This window comes from Taeniopygia guttata, chromosome 9 (genome assembly GCF_048771995.1).
Source record: "Taeniopygia guttata chromosome 9, bTaeGut7.mat, whole genome shotgun sequence".
NCBI classification, from domain to species: Eukaryota; Metazoa; Chordata; class Aves; order Passeriformes; family Estrildidae; genus Taeniopygia; species Taeniopygia guttata.
In genome coordinates this window covers 15,692,908-15,716,422 of record NC_133034.1, presented here as the reverse complement: position 1 = coordinate 15,716,422, position 23,515 = coordinate 15,692,908, and the positions used below count along the sequence as shown (strand labels likewise).

The 23,515-nt window shown below is 43.6% G+C and overlaps 1 long non-coding RNA gene across 1 annotated transcript in view; it reads left to right on the top strand.

Annotated features, from left to right (window-relative positions):
* The first annotated feature begins 1,633 nt into the window (after nt 1-1,633).
* LOC140684729 (uncharacterized) overlaps nt 1,634-23,515 on the top strand; it is a 56,670-nt gene continuing 34,788 nt past the window's right edge. The window contains exons 1-3 of the long non-coding RNA XR_012057436.1: nt 1,634-1,848; nt 12,020-12,183; nt 22,539-22,637. This is a non-coding gene — a long non-coding RNA (uncharacterized lncRNA). The remainder of the gene's footprint in view (nt 1,849-12,019; nt 12,184-22,538; nt 22,638-23,515) is intronic.

Here is a 23,515-nt window from a genome sequence, read left to right as displayed (position 1 = left end):
CAAAATCCAATACCTGTGTGGACTGGCTCCTTCTGGCCAACAAAAAAGTAACCTCTGGAGAATTTTAACCTCATACTAGCTGCTATTATCATTGCTTTCTCCTGTGTCATTGTCAATCAGCTTTCAACTTAGGTTGAAATGCAATTGAAGACAGCATGAAATATAGAAGAGAAAATTCTGGAGGAAAACGCCCAACCTTACACATTATCTATAATTATAGACTGGGCATTGTATTAGCCTGAGTATAATTCTGTTTATAGAGAGTAGTATCCCTCCTTTAGGAAGGCAACTGATTCAATGGAATCTAGTGGAATAAATTGTCATGCACAGCCAATAAAAGCATAGTTGGATTTTTTTTTAATGTATTTCAGCTTTGATGTATAGAGGGTCTGAACTTCTAGCTCTGTTACCTGTTTATTTTGTTAATACTGAAGTAGATGAACTGCTTGGGAAATCTGGATGATCCAAAACAACACAGTGGGAAGGTGTTCCTACCCTCTGATGGAAGCATAGTCCAGAGGGAATCAAAATCAATGGAAGCTGTAGTTTTGGCCAGAGCTTGGCATGATGCCCTCTAACAAGATGTGTTGAAAACTTCCATTACATAAATGTCCATGACCAGTTTTTCAAAAGATGCAGAAGAGAGACACAAGTCAAAGCCAAGCATGTTTTCTGTTCCTTGGAAATGAATTGCCTACAGGGAGCCCTCCTAGGAAGTTCAGGCTGTTTACCATATGGAAGTTGCTATGGCCTTATCTTTGTGTTCCTCCATCTGTGGTCCACTCCAGCTGTACCAGTGCAGCTGTGCTGAGCTGCTCTTTGCCTGAAACCTGGGCAAGCTCAGCTTGCGTTCATCCCTGCTGAGCTGGGCAGTGTGTGCTCCTCCTGGCCACCATGCCTTGTCTGGTTCCTTGCTAAATGCAAGCTGTGGCCTCCTGTGCCTTGGTTTAGCTGGGTATGCACAAAAGAATAAATTACTATGAGACCTGAAAAGGTAGTGGGAAGAGGAATGGTTAAGCTAGTGTTCTGGTTTTCCTGGTTGCTTTCTCTTGTTTAAATGAAATCTGGATCAGTCTAGATTTGGGTCTGAAGTTTAATATTAGAGTTGCCAAAAGTAGCATACAGGTTTGGATGATGCTCTGGACAAACTTCCAGAGGTCCAGGCATACTTAAAAAGACTTATGAATTTGTATTTTTGTTGCCTGAGTCTTTTACAAACTCTTGAACAACCTTCTCCAGAGTATTCAACCTTTCTGAACTTGGAGAACTGCACTAGTCTCCTATGAGCTAAGCGGTGCAGATTGAGGTTCAGCTAATATTTGTTGAAGAGTAGGAGTTCTTTAGAGGCATGAGAGGCTTAGCTAATATTTGCAGAACACTTTGAGGTCTTGGGATAGATACTGTTACCAAAGGGTGAAGTGGTATTCACATGTTCTGTCATGTCTATGTTGTTTACAAATAGAATAGAATGATGTTTTCAAGGTCAGGGACCTTGAGAACAATAGTGGGTTTGAAGCACTCATTTATTTTTACCAAGTTCAGATGCCTGGCATACACTAGCATTTCATTTATATAAAGGATCTGATCAAACATTTTGGTTGTTTAGAGGACTTGTTTTGCTTGTTTTCAGGCTGTTGAAATGTCAGATGGCGAAAACAAGAAAGAGCTCCAGATGGAGCAAATGGAAGAGAAACACGATAGAGATGATAATGGGAAAGCTTCAGATTCACACTTGATTGGGAGTGCCATGCTTGGGATTGGGAGTCCCCACCTGTGGCTTCCAAACCCACTCTCTGTGCAAGCCCTTGTGCAAAGCAGCACCCCATGAGGAAGTTCTTCATTATTATGGTAAGCAAAGCCAGTCATAGTTTGGGTTTTGATTTTTTTTTTTTTTTCACTGTTCATTAGTCTATCCATGCTGGGAATTTTTTGGGAGCTGCAATCTCATCTGGAATACTCCATTTTTATACGGCCAAGAAAATCATAAGCATTCTACTTTAATGATCCCAAATTTGAATTGAGTTTCATGACTTACATTAATAGGGTGAATAAATGCCCAGTAGTTTGATCTCATTCACTGGCATTCACACTGTCATTTGCACCAGCAGATCAATCTGTCTTCCTAACTTCTAGTGAGGATACAGACTAAATCTGTGTTTGAGTAACATTGGAAGATGAGTGATATAATAAATGCTGTAAAACCCCTGGTTATAGATGGTGAATTAAAAACTGGTAAAAAAATCTATCTAATCAGACAGCTCATTTACCACAAAAAATTCGTCTAACTTCTTCTAGTCCACAGCCAGCTTTCTTGAAGACAAAGGGAAGAGTAATTTGTACTGGCAAAGCTAACCCTGATTTAAAATCAGAGTAAACATTTGGCGCAAATTGCAGCTTCTGTTTGTTTACATTTGAAGCTGTGCTAGTCACTGAGGGCTGGAGTTACAGCAAATTCCTAACGTATGCTGCCATTTAATTTGTAATGGTGGTGGTGGCTTATTCCCTAATGTTTTGGAAGCAGAGTGCAGTACAGGAGACTGAAATTACCTTGCAATTACCAACTGAAACAGCTTCTTTGGTGGTGGTGATTGTAATATGGGAATGTACAGGGATGGCATTAGGATGTGCTTGGTCAATCACTATATTAATTGTGTCAAACAATTATTTTAAGGACTCAATTCTAGTGCATTAACCTCTTTCTGCCTTCACTGAGACAGAAGCTGCTGAGCACCTTGGGTGGCTGTGTCCTTAGTTTCTGTGCCAAGCTAAGGGATGGGCAGAGAGGCTTTCAGAAAGGAAAAGTGTTACATTGAAAGTCACTAATCTGTGACGCAGTGTGAATGTGATCTTTATTTCTGTCTTGGAGACCTCCAAAATATCACCTCAGGAGAGCCATACTCATCAGCAGAGATATTCATAAGCTGCCATCAGCCTATCCATGAGCTGTTGTACCCATAAGACAAAGAGAGGAGGAAATAATTATCCCAGAATTTGACAGTTCAGAACATGTGATGTATAGAGGAATGGAGCTAAACTCATGGGATCAGTGCTGCCTAATTAATGTCTTTTTGTTGCTGTGCCATAGCCTGTACTGTGCTGTGAGCACACACTCTAACAGGCAAGTTCCCTGTGCCTAGGTTTGGATCTTACCAATTCGGGCTTGCCACATACTCCCAAAAACTAGTCTGGAGCTTTCAGCCACATAATACTCTATGTGAGTCAAACAACAGGAATGTATGAAATCAGACATATATGCACACTCATAACTGAGCTTTCATTTTAGAGGTTAGTATTCAGTTGGTTAAAACCCCAAGTGTAATGATTATGTGGGAAAGTCATTATTTACTGGCTTTGAATCCAGTGGTGGGAGGCAGATCAGAGGTGCTTTCATGAAAAGGTATAGAGAGTAACTTGCAGAACTGAGTCCTACTTGCTGAGTAGAAAAATATCTGACATTGTTAATTATAGTCCTTTCTGTCTTGTTCCTTTGCTTTGCATTTCTCTGCGGAAGGCAACTTTAGCTCCTCCGAGGAAGACATCAATACAGTCAAATTAGAGCTGTGCAGGAGGAATATTAGGGAGGGTGGAATAATCTAAAGTGCCCCTCATTCTTGTGTTTAGCTACTGACACAAAGAGACACTAATCTTGAAGCTTGCTGGATTTCTATGTAGAGGAACGTGTGAAGTCTGAGGCCTTCACACACCTTTTATATCTCAGGAGAGACAAGCAGTAGCTCCATGCTTTTTAAATCCTTCAGCTCTGCCTTCTGTGTCAGCTGTCAATAGTAATGCTTCATGCAGAATCAGCCAGATTTTCTTTTTTATAATGTTTTTTTTCCTCATTTAACATTGCTGTAAATTAAATGTAGTTACAGGAAACCTACTGAAATAACACACGTGCAACAAGGAATCCAAGTAAGGTAGAAACATCCAACAGATGACTGTAATAACCGGTGAGGCTTTCTGTGCTTTCAGCTCAGGGTCTCTTCTAATAACTCAAGATCTTTGAGATTGCTTTGGTAATTTTTAATGCTTTGTTTTTGGTGACTGAAATATTGCTTGCTCAGAGCTAATTGATCTTTCCCTGTCATGAAATCTGTGACAGAATGTCAGTGAGGATGTCATGGCTGCCTTGTTGCCATCTACATGAGACATGTGGAGACGCAGATAATTTTTTTATTTATTTTAGCCAGATAGAAGACAGGTGAAGGGTAGCTGAGTAATTTTTTGGCTGCTATGGAGTACATGATGTAAAGGAAACTAATGTAAATGACTTTCTATGAAGGCACCACCTACACATTTATCATTGAACTGATGACCCGGAAATCAAGCTGAAGCAGTTATATTTTAGCTGTGTTCTTTTATTGCCAGGTTCACTTTACTATTCTTCTGCAACATTCCCTGACTTTAGCCAAGAGTGTTTGACCAAGTGATGGAAGGTCCCTGTTGTCAAGAGTCCAGAGAAAATTACTCCAGCTCCCAGGATTTGACAGAGATCACGAAGGTTCTTGTGCGGTCAGACTGTGGTGATGCTGTGGGTGATGGGTTGCTGGCAAGAAGCCTTGGCCAGGCTGGGAGAGGTGCAGCAGCGTGGTGCACATGAGCTTTGTGCACACAGGACAGGAGCCCAAACACCTGGGCTGTGCTGGCCTCAGAGCTGGCGTTGCTTCACATGTGTAGCTGGTATTTGGCCTAGCTCATCTGGAGGCATGGGTATATTTAGAATGCAGACCTATTTCTAATAATAATCTTTCTGAAGTGATTGCTAGATAAGTCAATTATCTCACTCCTCTTAGAATGGTAACTATTAATTACTTGAGTTATAGGCACAGAGCAAAGATGATCAAAGCAGATGCAATGGGATACTGAGATCCACAGGGTGGTTTAACACTGATGATGTCTGTTCACTTTTTCTGAAATTCTTTGAAGATGGGTGATATGTAATGTTTCTAATTGATTATATTAGCAAGAGTGTTATCTGGAGGGCACTTGATGGGGATTCATGATATCTCACCCTGTTTCTTTGTATTTTATTGGCCAACTGAGCAAGTTAACCCCTCTTCCTGTGCCTTACTTATCCCACTATTAAAATGCAGTTATTCACTCATAAAACTGAGTTAATTATACTGTCCTTTTTGAAAAGTGCTCAGACATATATTGATTACAAATTCTGGATGCATTTTTGAAGTTATTACAACTTCTTCATTTAGGTAATAACATCCAACATCAATTAATCTGATTTGTTCAGAGCAGGCAAGGGGAGATGGGAACTTAAATCATTATTGGTTTTACTTTAAAGTTCTCTGCTATTTCTTTAAAGGAAACTATAAAAGTTGATGCCAGAACTCTTCTTTTTGCTGCAACCTTGTGCTTTTCTGCAGTGCCTATTTCTAGTTAAGAGAATCCTAGCATTTGGCAAATGGCAACTCTTCAGTCTAATAGATGGCACAGCACTCTTGTCTGGGAGCGTAAATGTTCTGAACTTAAGAAGCTTTACAGGTGGCAGCCTCGATTTAGCAGAGATAAGAATAACATCTATTGCCGTTCCTGACAATTCTTACATCCCACAAAGGCATCTGAAAATGTAGAAGTAGATAGTGGAGGATCACATTTAGGTGCTTTGGAAACCCATTGTGTACAAAATAGCTGAATATCAGCCTGAGGTGTTATCTGCCAAATATCATCTATTGAGGAAAGGCCTTTTTTAATTTTTCTTTTTTCTTATATACTGGTTCCCTTCTTGATATTTTCTGGAAAATGTGTCATGTTCCTATTTGTCATCCTAAAGAGGAGATGAAAAGAAGTCCCCTGCCTAATCTTGAGTTAGTGAAGGTAAATGTGTCTGGAAGGAAGGTGACCACTTATACCAGTAAGAGAATGGAGAGTTGCTGGTGGAGCCAACACCACTGATAGAGAACTGGCATTGAAATACAGGTTATTCAAGGTGCCTGAAGACTGTTGAAAGGAAGAAACACTTTAGGTCAGAATTACTGTAAGGTATCCATTTCTGTCACAAAGTTAGGGCAGTGAATACTTCCCACTGTTCTTTGAGATTGGATCTGGCCTCGGGACCAACCCATTTTGCAGCTGATTGGCTGCTCAGGCCAAGCCCATAACCAAAACTCATTTTCTGCTTTTGTAGGAAGGGACGCTTCACATAAGAAGCATCACCTGATCTTGTTGGAGCAGGTAAAGGCAGAAAGGAGTAGAAGAGATTGAGTAAATGGCTTTCTCTCTTGGAGAGGCTGGTCTTGCTAAAACAGTTTTAACATCTTTCAACCCAGTTTTACTACATGATCAGAGAGCTTTCTTTCCAGATGTCATTGAAACACCTTGTTGCTAAATCCCAGTTTGAAGGTGCTGAGTCTGCCTTTTATGTGGTTTTTGCTGCAAAAGGCCAAAACTGATGCTGCATTTCCAAGTGCTGGGTGATGTTCACACAAGCCCTGAGCCTTAGTCAATCCCTTCTCCAAAGAATTTGTGACTGGAACTGTCAGACAAAGTAGAGATGAAGAAGGTCTTTTCACAAAGGCAGTTTTTAGATGGTATGGGAACAGAGGAAGCTGTTCTCAAAAATATTACTATTATCCAGTTGATGTGGACAGCACAGGGAATATATCCAAGTTTCTGCAACAACTGATTTGACCAGTTGGCAAAAGAAAGATATACTGTCAATCGTCTTCTTCCACTTTTGGGAACACCGTATCCTCTGTTCAGTCATCTCTTCAAATATCAGCTCCTCAGGATGATAAAGTTGTACCAGATACACTCTGAGATGCAGGGAGTTTCTGGCAGAAAATAGGAATCCACATCTGTAGAGTCCTCCAAGACAAGGACTAGTTTTCTGCTCTTGTGATTGGAATTTGTTCCCTGCCATTGAGTTTTCCCTCCTGCTTTCATTTCTTGCCCTTCTTTGCTATCAACTCCCCTTCATTCTCCTGGACTGGAGGTAATAGCTCCTTTTAGCAGCAATACTCATGTCAGCACTTGTCTGTCCTTGCAATTGTGTATTTATACATCTTTGCTTTAATTTTCAAATAGCCCATCTAGCAAAGGAGGGGATGGCACAGGGCAGATGCAATGGGATCTGCTCTTCCTTATGTGAAGTTGCTAAGGATGTCAGACTCACTTATCTGACCATTCTCCCATTGGGACAGGCTGCTGCCACCTTCCAGGCTGGTCCTGCACTTTGGCACATCTTCACAACATGCAACAGAGTGGCTTTCAAAGCAGTTCAGCTGAAGTTGTGATTTGTGTAAGGTTTGGGAAATGTACTCTTATGAAGGGTGGATGTTGTTCATTAGATGTTGATGCCTTAATTTCTGCCCATAGACAGAAGATTTTGTGCCTGTGAAATACAGGTAGTGCCCATGCAACTACCTGCATTTCACAGAGATGCTTTGGGACCCAGGAGTTTTTGAGATTTTTCTCTGTTGGCAAATAGAGTGGAATCAGGATACATAAAAATATGTGCTTGTAGCCCACAAGTTCACTGACAAATTAATTTATTTTGAGACATCAAAATATTCCCTTCTTCTCCAAAAATTGAAACTTGAAGTATTAATTTCTTCTTTAGAGCATGAGCCCTGTGATCAGCAAGCTCAGTGTCCAAGAGTATTTTCACTAAAAGACAATACCCAAATAATAATTTAGCAATAAAATGAAACTAATTTGACATTACAATTTCTAAACATCTTTGGAAAATAACTTTCAGAACTACAGTTGTGTAACTATGATTCTCTGGGAATGTTCATCTGAAAAGGACCAAAATGCTCAGGGCTTGCATAGAGCCTAGCATTCAGGTCCTGTATTCAGTTTTGAAAAGTGCTACTATTTGGGAGCAAAATTTCATAAAAGCCCTTAAAATAATTAAAAAACCTGAATATACTTTACATTTGAAAATGTTAAGGCTATTAGTTAAAGCTTCTAAGTAACACTGACACTATCACAGCTGTTAATATCAAATCCATTTAGTTGTTGCCTTGGAACTCTTTACAATACAAGCCAGCTTAGTTAATGAGTGCAGTTCTGTGTTATTAGTTACCCAAAATCAGCTGGAAAAGCTGCTGGCTTTTATTTCTGAAATGGAACTGAATATGCTCGATCTCCAGTGATGGGAATGAAGAATCATTCTGTCAATTCCCTTCCTGCCAGCTGATGCTAGGGTCAGAGAAGTAGGTCACACCTTTCTGGTTTTGAGATGGAGCAATACTTATTTTAGACCAATTTGCTCTGAGCACAGAGCTCATCTGCTGGGTTGAACCAGGGCATTGTTGCTTTCTCTAGTGCATTGTTCTGTTCTCCCGCTAATTATCTCCAAATGTTTCTTATGCCTGGAACACAGTAGTAGTGATGAATAATGGGCTCTCTTCTCTTAACCCTTCGACCTGTAATTTGGCTTTCCACTCCCACCTAGATGCTTTCACTTTCCTGCCTCCACCAGCACTGTGTTAGTCTGACACCTGCCTGTATCACGTTTGCTGCCCCGTAACCTCCTCTCTTCTGTTCTGCAAATTGAGTAGGAGAGTGCAGGGGCGTGCTCTTGGTTCCAGAATTTACTGTCAGGATCATGGTGTTTGCTTTATGTGTGTCAGGACATCGCACATGCCCGTGGCCCCAAGAAGTGGAACAGCCACAGTCACTCCAGACCTTCTGCTTTGGAGATGACCAGCCCAGAAAAGCTGTTCAAACTGTTGATTTGTAGGACTTGTTGAAAGCTGATTCTAAGAGAGGGGGTTTAATTGCTGATCACTTTGGGTAAACAGTAGTGTCCCTCAGATGGGGTTTCTTTTGAAGGGTAGGCTGCAGATATTAGACAGATCACATGTGAGCAAATATGTGAGAACTGAAGCCTGAAGAAAGCCGGGAGTGACATCTGTGGGTTCCTACAGGTGACTGAGGTTAGTGGGAAGAAGGAGAGGGGGGACTTGCTGCAGATGAGTCATGGAGGCAGTGCTAGGAGGAAACTGGACTAGGGAATATCCCATCCTACAAAATAGTACAATGTCCAAGCACATTGTCATTACACTCCTTTACACCTCAAATCCTTTTGCTTCAATTTGATGGTGGTTTTTTTCCACAATTTAGAAAACTGAGCCGTCAGCCCAGCATGTGCAGCTATTGAAGGCAGATGTAGTCCCCTTGGGATGGGACACTTGGGGGCCTGGCAGGTGTGGTCCCCTGGGCCAGCACTCCCATTTCAGCACAGAGGGCAACTGTGCCCCAACTGGTGCCGTGTCTGTGCCATCTCCCAGAGTGCTCCCTCAGATCACTGGCAACACCTGGCAGCCTTGACAAAACACTCAGAAGCATCTGCAAGCCTTTCCTCTACAGAAGAGCATGAACACTGAGTGCTGTGAGCTTCTGCTCTCTGCCTGCCTCAGTCCCACACCTTCCTATGCTGTTTCCACAGAAAAATGCCTCAGAGTAACTGCAAAGGCCAATGTACTGTCATCACATTTGGCTTGTTTCATAACTGTCCAGTCTCATAAAGCACTGGCATTTGGTAAGGTTGGAAGCAGATCACAGTTGGAATAGCACTGCTCCATGTCTCTGGTGAGAAAGGCTGAGCTTTTGTTTACATTGGTGTTGTCTGCCCTGCAGCTCACAAAGGCTGGGCTGAGGCTGGTGATGCTTCAATGCTATGATGCTTTTGGAAACCTCCTCTTTTTGAAGGCTTCAAAATGTTGAAATTGGCCCATGCCTCTTTTCCATCGCTGTCACGTATCAGTTCTTGTCCAAGTCTCTTCTCAGCTGGTACCAGAGCCCAGGAGCCAGTACTCAGCTTGGGTACAGAATGGCCTGTCTGTTAGTTCTGGACAGCTTGCTGTAGAGAGAGTTTCTTTAGGCTGAAGGCTTTTTCTTTGTAGAAACAGGTAATGACTGGGCAAGAGAAGCTGGCCTGTTAGCTGAAGGCCATGTGACAGTCCTTGGAACTGCTGTCACTGTTGTGTCCACACAGCCTATGAAGTGAGTTTGCTAACGTGGGAGTCAGTCCCTACAGCGGAAAGACAATTCTTTGTGACAAGAACCTTGATATCTGTAGACTGTAATTACACAAAGAGACCATGCTGCTAATCTAATCTCACCTTCTGCCTCATTCAGACAAGACCTGTACCTGTAATGTCTGCATCAAGGCTAATAATTCACTGTTAAGCTACAGCACATGTTTTAGGATGACAGCAAATCTTGTTTTAAGAGCTGTAAGGGTGGAGAATAAAACTCTCCCCTACATAATTTGTTCAAGTGATTAACTACTGGTGTTATTGCAAGTTTTAATTTTTAAATATTCGTATTATTTCCAGTTTGATTTTTCCCAGCTTTTACTTTAAGCTTCTGGATCTGGTTATAGTTGTGTTTATTAGATTTTTGAAGTCCTTTAGCATCTCTCACAGTCCCCTGCTGAGAAATGTTAATAGAGTTACATCAAATCCCCTCCAAACCTTCCCTTCAGTAAACCCAGTAGGGAGATGGAAAGGCTTCAGCAGCCTGATCTTTCTCACTGTAACATCTGGAATTGAATGATGCGTGAGGTTGATTCAATCATCTGTTCAGGGCGATATTTGACCACCTATTTGATGACGCTTAAATGCATCCCGTGGAAAGCACTTCTTGTGGCTGTTTCCTAGACCAAAACCATCTGTGGAAGTTTCCCACTGCCGAACCCGGAGCGGCGGCGGGCGGTACCTGCCGGGACCGGGGCTGCGGGGGCGGTACCTGCCGGGACCGGGGCTGCGGGGCCGGGACCCACCGGGCGCACCGGGCGGCCGCTGCCTCGGGAAGCGCAACCCGACCACTGCTTATCGCAACCCACTTGCGGCTTCCAGCTCGCTGTCGCTTATTTGCTATTGCCCTCTAGTGGAAATAGGATGGCCGGTGGCCTGGCTTCCCAAGCGCTGTTTTCTCCCAGTTCTTATTGCTCTGGGGCTATCTTCTTGGTTATATGATGTTGCAATATTGTGTACACTGATTTTAACATACAGCTTTGCTATTCGGTTTTATTCTATGCAGGAAACAAATATCTGGTCTGCAATTGATGACTGATGTGGGTGCTGTGTCTGGGAGTAGAACAGGCTTCCCTGCTCATCAATGTGCTTTACAAGGGAAACTGCAGAAGATGTTCTCATTTCAGACTTGGAATAATTCCGTCGTGCAGAGTCAGGATTCTGAAGTGAACTTTGTGTATGCTGCCAGCACCCATCAGCCTGGTACAAGCAGTGATCTTCTCTGGAAGCAGAAATACTGCCTTTTTACTATTTGTATTTCTATCTGAAGTCTTTGCTTTTATTAAAACGAGTGAACTATTTAAAGCACACTCTTTCCAATCAATCATTTCGCTTTGTCAGGCAAGCCAAATCATTTATTGAACGATTTTGGCTAATCAAAGTCTGTCTTCTTATAGAGATCCTAGAAGATGGTTTATTAATGAGACCTAGATTTTTTTCCCTGGTTGTAATGCAGGGAGATCTTAATAAGCAATGAATTGCTGTGTCTGCAATCACTTTTGAGAGGCTTAAAAGGAAAACAATAATACTATGACTAATATGATTGCTCTCCCTACACTGCCGTCCGGCGGATGCAAAATTCATTTCCTTTTGTACATGCGAAAGGAAATTCTCCTACTGATATCACAGCTTGCAAACTTGGACCAAGCTGATTCTCACTTGTAACACCATTTCCAGACCAGTGAGGAAAATGTTGGTTATTCTTTAATTTTAGTTGTTTCATATTAGAAAAAGAAGATTTCCAGTCTCTCATCTACAAAAAAAATCTCTATCTTGTAATGGAAACATGTCTGGATCTTGAAAAAGAGCTCTGAAAGCTTCCCAGATTCTCTACTTTCAGTATCTGGCATGAAGAGCCCATGTTTTGGTTTCCTGGTTTTGGAAAAAAGGTTGAGCTCCGACGTTGATTTTCAGATAATCAGTGTGTGGGCTATTAACAACAGAGCCTAGGGTCAGATGCAGAACTGCATTTTTGGTTTGGGGACAAGGATTAACTCTTTACTTTTTCCCTCCAGGGTTGAAGACTGAAATAATTAAAAGCAATTTGTGATGCTCACAACCTTGTACCTGCTGATCTCACAAGTGGGACCTCACAATGAGATGCTTCCCAGAGCAGCAAAACTCACTGACCACCAGTGACTGTGCTGGACACTTCACTGTTCCAGAGGAATCCAGAGAAGTGAGTATTGGGAATGGATGGAGGCAATGTGAAAGACTGAGTCCTTCAGCTGAGCACACAGCTGTTAGGGCTCTGTCATTGCCTGCATCTCTCTCTGTTTCTGGATCCTACATAAATCAATGCAACAGCTGCAGCAATAAGATTTCTTGTGCTTTTCTGCAGGAGGGCTGTGGAAGTGGGGCAGAACACCCATTTTGGGCTGCTGCAGGTGAACCAGGAAATCACCAGGAAGTGGCATCCATCCCCTGGAGACACCATGGCCCATGCTAGTCATGGTACCAGTCCTTATGTGGGAGCCTTGGGCTTTTATTCAGAGCTCATCAGCTCTCCAAAGGGATTCTGCAGTGTGGGGTATTTGGGGCCAGGAAGGTCCCAGTCTGGAGGTGAAAGTTCTGCTGCCTCACAGTGCTGCCAGTGTGTTCCAGTCCTGAGTCATTCCCTTGCCTGTTTGTTTTTGGTATTCATTTATTTACCGCCGAGGTGTCGGCCCAGAGCAGGCTGACTGTGCCGAACTCCTTCGGTGGCCTGGTGGCTGCTGCCAGCTCTGTCCAAGTCCTGCAGTGCTGGGAGTGTTTCACCCAGAGGCGAGGGAGAGACAATCATATTCCTGTGAGAGCAACGCCACCACAGCTCCCATCAGAAGCGTGCTTGGCTCTAGGTAATGAGTGCAGCAGCACAGGGTAAACTACTTGCACCCTCACCACAGAGCCCCTGGCTCCCAGATCTGCTCCCTGAACTGGCTGGGGGTATAGAAAGAGGTTAAGAGACATATCCTTTGCTGTAATTATATCCTGTTGCTAGAGATATTGTGCTCTGCCTAAAGAAATCATCATAATGCAGCCTCCCAGAGAAGGTAATTACTGTGCATCTTATGAATGGCTGCATGTGAATGTCTGCTCAAGCTGCTGTCAGCAGCAAGTTTCAACACATCTTACATACCAGGCATTTTACAGCCTTAGTTTTATTTGTTTTCATCACCCCTTGCCTTGTGCTTTAGTTTTCATTAATGGATCTGTGGGGTTTTTTGTTTGTATTGGTTTTCTTTCTCCTTTTTTTTTTTTTTTTTTAAAGAGACCAGAGTTCATGTCTTTGATGGAGCATTTGGGTGATGGCCACAGCTCTTATTTGCTGCATTTTCATTGCTCTGTGGTGGCTTGAGGGGGACCATCTGGAAGATGTTTCTTCCAAGCCATTCCCATATGGTAGGATCTGAGTGGGCCCTGGTTTCCTGCTCTGATCTCAGATAAAATGGACTATGCTACTGTTGACAAAACTTGGTGTCACTCTACCTCTAGCATAATGGCACAGATTTAAGCCCATAACACAACCTATTTTTCCTGTTGTACTTTCTTAGCTTCTCTCTCTCATGTTAAAAAAGTGTTGGTGAAGGATGTCAGACCCTTGAGCTTTCCAAAACTAATCAACTTCCTGCCTTGGTTGGCAACCTGTGTACGTGTCACTGTGTGGTAGCTGAAGTTTTGGAGGCTCACAGCCTGATCATTCTGTGCATGGAGATTGCCATGTCTTCAGACCCTCATCCTTTGGCTTTGCAGGGACATTTGAGCCAAAGAGCCCTGGTTTGTCACAGTGGGAGTGACCCAGCTCCTTTTTCTTTCTCAAAGGTCACTCATGCTTGCCTTTCCCCAGCATTGTGTAATTTGCCTTCATGTTTTGTGTGTAGGGCCACAGTGTGTGACCATGGCATCCTGCATTGCTGGACAACATCCACCTCATGGACAGCTCAAGGGAGGATTTGAAACTACTCCTTAAATTTCCTTTGTGAAAATGGCTGAAGCTTACTCTTGCAATGATGAAGCTGAATTATCATAGTACCCTTGCTGATTTATTGTGTTTGTGGCCAGTCTTCTGTGCATGCTGAGCATCTGCTATGTTGCATTCTGAGGTGGTTCCATCCTGGTGCTGTGTCCATCCCCCTTGGTGATCCTTGGTGAAGCCTGAAAGACAGCCTGGCTGCTGGAGGATGGAAGGTACTACAATAAATGTGAGCTCATAATGTTGTTGTTAAAAATAACTGGAGCTAAATTATAAAGAAAAAAAAATCAATCTTATTCAGTCCTAGCCCAAGGGGGAAATGGACATGAAGGATTGGGCAATCCTTCTGTAAGTTCTCTCTTTAGACTATATTTAAACCACATCGAGAGCCAGATGCTCAGCTGGTGTCAATTGTTATTGACTTCAGTGGAGTGAAGCTGGTTTACACAAGTTGAGGCTGCTAAATGCCAGTATTTGGATGAAGCTGAGGCAGCTGGAATTACTTTTGCAGAAAACTGTAGTCTGATGCTGGTTCAAAAGCTCTGATCCCTCCTGAGTGCTTGAGCCATCGGTGCTCTGATTTAGCAGCTCTTTCAGGATGTGAAAGGCTATGAAAAGACCTTCAATTTGGTCAAAATTTGCTCTATTCTTAGCTAGGGTCTGCAACTCTGTCTGTCATTATTCTGTAGCCACTACTTTAGGTGGGCTCCTCTGAAAAACTCTGCAAAACCTCTTTTACTTGCTACTTTGCTGGCATCATCTCCTGTCTAGACACTCTAATTGTGAGAACCAGGGAGCATACAGTGTGATGTGTAGATAGACCTGGATAACTCCAAGGCAACCGAGTGCTGCTTCCATCCCTCCCCGACTGCCCTCCAAAACAGTTTTGCCCATTTGTTGTCTGCTCCAGTATGAACATTAGCAAAGTGGGGACTGTACAGTGCCACCTGGGAAATATTCATTTGAGTTTTGCATTCAGAAACAAATGTTCCAAACCATAGGAATGGAGAGGCAAACCTCAAATTGCAGTGGGACTTAGCAACAGTGGGTTAGCCTTCCCTACTTCTGTTTTCCAGTATGCCTAAAAACTCTCTGGATTAAGTAAACAACCTCCTCCACCACCACTGTCAGCAGAATGCATTAAGTCTGTAAGCTGATTTCAGTAATTTTTGTGTACTCATATCCACTCTAATTCCCTTCTTATCCATTGACTTGTTTTTTATTTATGCCAGCACAGACTGTATCCAAACTCAGCCTCTACATATTTCAGCAAATTTTTTTTAATAAGAGCATTTAAAGCCACTGCTTTAAAGAGAGACCATCAAATGATCAATAAAATATAGAATATTGGAATGCATTTTATTGTTTCAGTTGCTGTCCACAGTATGTCACCTTCGGAAGTGTGTAATAAGAAGAAAAAAAACACTCTTTTTCTGTTGCCCTTCTTTAATATGTCATCTTTCCCTATTTTTTGCTGTAACTGGTAAGAATTGTCTGTAATACTTAGCAAGGCCCCTGGGATTCAGACTCTTTCTCAAGTCTCCACACTTGGAGTGCCATATGGGTTTCCATGGGTCTCTGCAGGAGCTGGGGCATGTGAGAATAATCTGTTTGCTGCATTTTGACTCCAGATCAATGTGCTTTGAAGTGATTATAGGGAGGGATTTTTCACTTGCTTTTTGTTTTCTTTGTAGCAGCTTTTGAAAATGGTACTGGTCCATGGGAGAAGTGCCACCACGCAGCTCCTTTGCTCCAAGGGAGGCGCTTTTTGCACTCCTGGCAGTCACATGGGTGAGTGAATGCTCTGGGACGTGCATTTAGGGCCTAGCTCTTTAAAGTCTAGATCAAAACATCTTTTTATGAGTCCTGGTAATGGAAACATGCCATGAGCATGGATGACTTGAAAAAAATTGATCATAGAGAAGGTTAACTTGGATGAATCTTGTAGCTTTGGGCTCTGACAAGAGCTGTTAAGTTCAAGCTGCACAGTGCTGCCTCTTTGGGAAAATTGCACAGGTTTAATTAGAATCTGTTTCCCAAGCAATGGAAAAGTCTATCTGGATGCTCTTCTTTCGGTGTAAGCCTGGGGGTATACTTGAATTCACCTAGGACACATCAGAGTGTATCTTTATAAAGAGCTGAATTTGGTGGTGGATGTATTAAAAGAGTGAATCTCCAATCCTGAGCCCCTAAAGTCAAACTGCAGGTAAGATTTCTAGACTGCTCTATGTGGGGATGTCCTCAGCCTGCATTTAGCCAAATCTGGGACTCCAGATGGAGCTGTGGCTCTAGGACTTTTCCCAAAGGAGACTTTGGAAAAATCAGAGTCAAGGCCAAGCCAGCTCCAGTCCTATATGGAAGTGGAAGCTCATCTTTCCTTTCCCCAGCCTTTTATACTTTCAGGCAGGTGATTTGTTTTGTGTTGAGTTGTTGGACACTTGTTAATATCCCAGAATTTGGTGCATGCACCAAGGAAAAAGAAATCTCCATGTGAGGGAAACACATTTCTTTCCCTTCTTGTTGGGTATGCACTCAACATCCCGCTTAGGGTTATTTTACTCCTTTCCTTGTGGGGGGACGTTTTCACAGGATGTACTATGGCAGGCTTTGAACCAATTTGTAGTTCCTTTGTTTATGATGAAATTAGTTCACTTGTTTTATGTAAACTCTCCATGAGATTGTTTACTTTGGCACAGGGATCCATGTGCTTTCGGAGATGCAAAGAATTTAGCTACTGGGAGCTTGTTTAGTTTAGTTTGTTGCATTTGTAAAACAGATGGTGGAGGGGACAACATATGTGTGGGGAGGCTTTAGGACAGGATTTGGTTAATGTTTGCTGCCTCTGTAGTTTTATTTGTTGTTTTCTGATTGAAGCAGGATGGGTTTCCATCACAGGGAGAAGAAAGACAAAACATAAGAACTGATATGCATTTTGCACACAGGGAGAAATAAATATAATTTGGACTTGACCTGTCATTTTGTGGGCATCTTTGCCAAGATGGAGCTCCCAGTTTCTTGGCCTGGTGGAGGTACAGAAGCACCATGGTGGCCTTGTACATTGACTTGGCTCTGCTCTCTGGAGCCCCGTAGGCCTCACCAGACCTCTGAGGTATTGCCGTGCTGCTGTAGAGCAAAAGGAGGGAAATCTTCATGAGATGTGTGCCCCAGAGTTGGGTGGGGTGGGGTGAGACCATCCTCATGACACCCCATGAGGCTGGGGTGTCCTTCCGGTTAGTGCATTTAGGTGCAGCTCTCTGCTGAAGTGAGAAAGGGCAGTTGTCCTCAGTGGAAAACTGTAGCAGAGAGTAGAGGAGGCAGAACCTATTCAAAGTCCCACAGAAGGTGCCCGAAAGAGAATGAGGGTGGACACCGACTCTGCTCAGCCAACTATTTGAGCCTTGTGTCAGGAGGATCATTTTGGAACGGGCCAGAGTTTCCCTGTTCCAAGAGCCAAATCAGTGCCAAGTTGCAATGGATGTTTGTAAGGCTCTGCCAGCTCCATCTGTGGTGGGTTATGCATGCTGGGTTGTAGGGCACTGGGAGAGGTGTCACTTTCCACTGGACTTCCTAACTGAAAGGTTGTCTGTCCTCGTGGGATCTGCCACTCTGCTTTATATTTTTGGGAGACTTGGCCAAAATCTTCCCAGACTTTCATGTCTTGTCTTTGGGTTTGTTATGGGGAGCAAGCAACTCCCTCTTTGCAAGATCCTCACAGGAACGATCTTGGAGCAATCAGCCCTCATCAAACTTGGCACTTGCTCAGGGCAGGATCATATTCCCCTGCATTCCTCCGTAGATATGGCAGGCAAAGAATCTGTCATCGTGTCTGATGACCTTGCCTGCAGTGCAGAGTGCCAAGAATGCCCCATGTTTTCTCAGGGTGGGGTGCTGTCCACCACCAATGGCCAGCAGAGCGTGATGATGGGGTGAGCATGCACTGGGATTGCTGGGGCATTTGCTGGTGGGCTTGGTGGGGGAGGAGCCCACATGCCACCACCTGGTTATTTTGGGCAATGGACTGAGCTGCTGAGCTGGATCTTCCCCAGCTTCGTCCAATCTTCTGCCCTTACAGAAACATTTCTCAGACATTAATGCTTTGCCCATCTAGGTGTCAACTTTCTGAGACATCTCTATGCTTCCCAGTATGAGCCCAGTGTGTATGCTTTTGCCCTTCTTCAAATCTCAGAGCTGCAGGGTGGTGGTTAAAGGTTCTTGAGCATTATGCAAGCCTCCACTGACAGAAGGTTGGCTGTCTTGCAGGTCAAAGAGTTTTCTGCCTGCTTACTGACCTCTTTTTTACCAAGGCAAGATGGATATCGGTTACATTTGGACAGATGCTGCTGAGGCAAGTGGGGACTTTATTAGCAACCATTTAACCTTTGTCACTTTTAGATTTTTATGAGCTTGAGAAGTCTTATATCCCTTCAATTTCCATATGAAGAAGTTGAGGCATAACGAGTTGCAGCGGTTTGTCCCAAACAAGTCTAACTAGAAAAGTGCTTGAAATTCAAATTTCTTCTTGATCAGACAGATCCTTGATAAGAACGTCCTTTTGTTTCTGGGTAGCAGTGCCTGCTGGCATCTGTGTGAAGAAAGAGGGCATCTTTCCTAAATGGGAATTACCAGGAGCATGTAGTCTTTCTTCTCCTACTGTGCCCAAAATGGACAAAGAGATGGTTGGAGCAGGAACAAACTATTGTCATGGGTGAACCAGCTATGGAGAATAGCAAAAGTCAATGTCTTCCTTGAGCAAGATGACTCCTGCCATATGTGCTGTAGTATCTCAGTGCCCTGTTGCAGGGTGTGCCTGCAAGGTGAAATGCAGCCTCCAGGCTGGATTTTGCCTGGCTTTGGTGTGTAAGTGTGTTGGCCAACACCTGCACAAAGCAAAGGCAGAGCAGACCTGAAGAGCAGCATTGGGTACCTGTTTGCAGGGTGCATGGCCAGGTGAAGGTGTGAGCAGCAGCAGCACTGAAGGTGAAAAGGATGCTGGCAAGGCTTTCTACTGGGCTCCAGCCCTGTATATCTTTATTTTTCTCCCATCCTATGCTAGAACCCAGTCTAACCCACCTGGATCAATTACAGATTAAGCTCTGCAGCCAGCTGTGGGAAGCACAGATGTATGGCACCATGCAGCATGTCCAGGGATGGCCTGGCCTGCTCAGTCGTCCTGCCTGGAGTCCCATGCTCTTCCCAAACTCTATTTGCAACGCAAGTAAATTGTAAAGCTACACCAGTGTGTCTGCATTTTCCCGCCTCTTTGTGGGCTTTTCAATGAAAAACAAAATGGTGTTATGGATTTATAGTTTCCCTCTTGAAACTTGAGGATGTGACTCACAGGCCTGTGTTGGTAGACACTATTCAGACAGCTAAGAGACCATCCCTGTCTTTAGGACCAGAAACCATATAAAAGGCCAAAGCAGGATAGCTCATGGGTGGAGTAGATCTGGAAGGAGAAAGCCACAGTGCAGTGGAAGAGTGTAGTGAAAAATCAGGAACTGCACCTTGCAACCAGTCTAACCAGGACCCTGGGGGAAAAGGTTTCCAGGTGTTGTGGAAGCAGCTTTGCACACCTTTATGGGGAGGTGTTTGGCAAAGAGCTAATTCTCAGACTCTGGTGCATGACCTCTCACTTAACCACCGATTAGTGAGTGCTGCAGGACACCACCACTGCAGTTCATGGCAAGAGACAGAAAGGGAGTAAGAGGTAGTCTATAGGAAAGGAGATAATTTCAGGAATCCCTGAGATGTCCTTGCCTTGGCTGGCCTTTTCAGACCTTGTGCACTCTCTGGCCTGCCCTTTTGGCTACAGTGCCCATTGTGGTACCACTGCAATACTACTCATGTGTACACTTTGGGGACTCCTCTGGTAGGACAGCACAGGGCAGGATGTTTATTGGGAAGGGTAGGGATGAGAAGGACAAATTCACCAGGGATGGTAGGTTGGTAAGAGAAGGGCTGTGTGTCCTGCATAGATTGAAGTTGAAAACTACTCTGTCATCTGGTTGTGCAAGAGTGTCTGAGGCAGAGGGGGTGTGTGTGATGGGCAGCAAGGAGGGGTGCCTGCATATGTGCATAAGGAAGTACCTGCAGCAGCTGTTGCAATTGTTTTAATAAAGGAACATTTCCCTGAATTTATCTTTTGGCACCTGAGGGCCCTTCCCAGGATGCCCTTGCTGCAGTTGCTGTTTGATTTCCAGGGCAAATGCAGTACACACATACAGAGCCCCATCTTGTTCATGCAAACCCACAATCCCATCAGCACATGGCTCCTCTTCCTTTTGCTAACAGGGAAGGGGAGATGCGGGGGTTGGAATAATGACAGAGCTGATTATAGTTAATATAATTAATATTTTTCTATGTCTGAAGAGTGAAAGTCCTGCCCAAGTCCCCCAGCTGAGCACAAGCCCAAGTGCTAAATCCCTGTAGGTGTGTGTTTTATTACTGACGCTCTGCGTGTCGAGGCTGGTCGCAGGGTCTGATGCTGTGTGTGTGGAATTTTTGTGGCTATTTTCTATTGTGCCAATGAAAAGAAGGATCCCATCCGTATAATAAAAAGGAAACTTGAAGGTTTCCACGCCTACATGGAGGTGAATGCTTGCAGCATTAGTGTTTTTAGTAAGCATTTTACCTTTGCATGACTTTTCTGTATGATCACATTGCAAATAATAGAGCAAATCTTACTGGGGTTGGAATATGATGGGATTCTCAGTGGCCCTTCCACAAAATATTTTGACTACTCCTTGGTTAGGCTGATCTGTAGCTGGCTTTTTTAGTCTCGTAATTCTTCACTGGGCAGCATGTGCTGGGTTTGATTCATCCCTGACTGTTCCTATTTCAGGAACAGGGCTCTGCCAGAATGATGGGGACACAGAGGCACTGATGGCTTCCTGATCCTCTCTTGACCAGCTGGGTGATCTCAAACACATCGTTTTCTCTCAGGACTCCGTTTTTTCTGCGTGCCTGAGGTCACACACAGATTGAAAGCTGAGCTGGGTGTGGAAGTTGCCCTTAGCCAGGCTCTCTACACAGTGTAGTCATAGTGAGGGAGCTGCCCTTCCCCAGTCAGTCCAAAGCCACATCCTGCAAGTACTGATCACTCCAGGAGGCTGAAAGGAGTCCTCAGTACACACCAAATAGACAGGAGAAAGTGGTTCCCTATGTGACACCTTAGAGGTACCTTTAACTGGGAATGGTAGCAATAGGCTGCAATCCTGCAAGCTTTCAAAGATCATCAGAGCTTTTTGGATGAGAAAATGTGGAGAGCTCCAGAAGTGTTGGCAACCTGGGTTGTCTTTGTACTTGTGCAGCCCTTGGTCACATAAAGCAAATTTCAACCATCAGAGTGCATGTGTCAGTCCGCTGAGAGGAAGGCTGCCTGCACACAGTGCCCAGGTGCTCCCAGACAAACCTTCTCTCTGTCCCCCTCACTAAGGAGTGGGGTGTTGTCCCTTCTGTAGCTGCATCACTCATGCCATGGTATCAGGTGAGAGTATGCTGGGACACAGGCCCACAGGTGGCAGCTTCTGCACCCACCTTCAGCCTTGTCTCAGGTAAAGAAGAGGATGATTCCCTATGAGGTGGCTCCCTGTCTTTCCCTTTCTATCAGCAGAAATCCCACCAGGAATAGGCTGAACCACACCAGCCTTGGTAGCTGTTTCCACCATTCCAGAATGGGTCTCTTCATCTCCCACACACCTGGCTCATGTACTGCTGTTGCTCAATCTCCTCCTTTCTGCCCTTTTGGCAACGATGTGGACAAAAACAGCCTATAAATCTGTTCAGATTGTGAGCTTCAGTGCCTGACACTGGATCTCCAGTCTGTACTTGTAATACCTACAGCTCCAATGTGATTTGCCATCACATTTTGTCATGGTGAGATGCTTTGGTCTTTGACCTTTGCACCCCAAAAATATATTCAGCTGTTTGACAGGAGTCTGAGGTTTTCTCTGAAACTTTATTATTATTTTCACTGGATTTTTTTTACCTTCCAAATCCTATTTTTGTTCCTCCTCTCCCCCAGAAGAGCATGCTCAGCAGCTAAATGAGAAAGCTGGCTGGAGCATGCAGACTGAGCAGTGTAGGAGCTGCTGGCAGAGAGGAAGGGCAGCAGGAGAGCTGTGACAGAGCACGTGGCTCCTGCCCTCAATTAGCCTGTGTGGCCATCACTGTTGAAATGAAAGCAAAGCAGGTCTTCAAGGAGTTCTCTCATGGGTCTTGCTGAATTTATAAGCTGGGACCACAGTATAACTTAATTTCCTGAAATGTCAAGTGGCTTAAACTGGCTCTCTGCTCTATTGGTGTTGGGTTTTTTTGTTGTTGTTGTTGGGTTTGGTGGTTTTGGGTTTTTTTTGGTTTTTTTTTTTTAATGAACACATTATACTACCATTTCCTGCAAGAAAAAAAATCCTATCAGTGTTTGGTGATTGCTTAGTAAGAGAAATCAGTAAGCACATGGAAACTTCACATCCTGCAGATGAATATAACAACTATAAGCTTTCTTCTGTGGTGCCAGGAGTTGTTGGTTTTTTTGGGTTTTTTTTGATTGTGGTTTGATTTATTTGTATTTTTTATCTTTCCAGCTGAGAACATTGATCTGAAATTGTATCCTGAAATGCTGAGACCATTGGTGAGCTGCAGGAGGCCTTCAGCAAACACCAGCTTTACTCCAGAAGGAAAAGGTAGAATTTCCTGGATGAACAAACTGGAAAAAGGTGTATCAAACTGCAGAAAGTAACAATGTTGAGGACAAACCTGTCCTGCAGTCTTGTGATAAGACTGTGGATTTTGTTTGATTTCGCAAGAGAAGAAAGCTTATCTAATTGAATTGTGGGTGTGAACTCGTAGGAAGGTGACTGTAAGGCTTGCAGGCAAACTGAAGAGTCCTAAATGGATTTGTTGTTATTCTTTATATCTCTGTTTCTACACAAGCCTTTATATTATCTCATTGGTGTGATTTCTGAGTCCTGTTAGCTCTTTATTCAAGATCAGTCTTTTATAATTCTTGTATGTGCTAACACTTTTTTAGACCTGGAGATACTGCACTTATAGGAAACCTGATAGAAAATCTAAAAAGCCTTTTCTTCATGTTAATTTTCATTACTAACTCTAATAGTCCTCTGTCTAGAGCTTTGTCACTTCAAAGTGCTGTGCAGTCTATCAGCTAACTGCACAGGGAGGTAAATAAAACACCCTGCCATTAGTATGGCTTTTGAATTTTTTGTAAGTCTCTGAGAGTGCTGTTGAGCAGGGAGCCATGGAGAGACACCTATTGGGAAATATTTGGCAGAGGGACTGACTGACAATTTAGACTGTCTGAACACAGGCCTGAAAGGAAAATCTTGTGTTGTGACTATTTGCTTTCCAAATATTTCTTGCAATTTCTGTCCTCTCCCAGCTCTGTTTCATGGTTTTCATCTCCTTGCCTTGCACAAGACCATAGTGTCCCAGGCTCTGAGGGAGAAAGGAACTAGCCAGGAATTGTAATGGAAACCCTTGCCTGATTAGGTGTCAGGAACTTACTGAAAATAATGCAATTTTTATGCCATTTCCTATATTT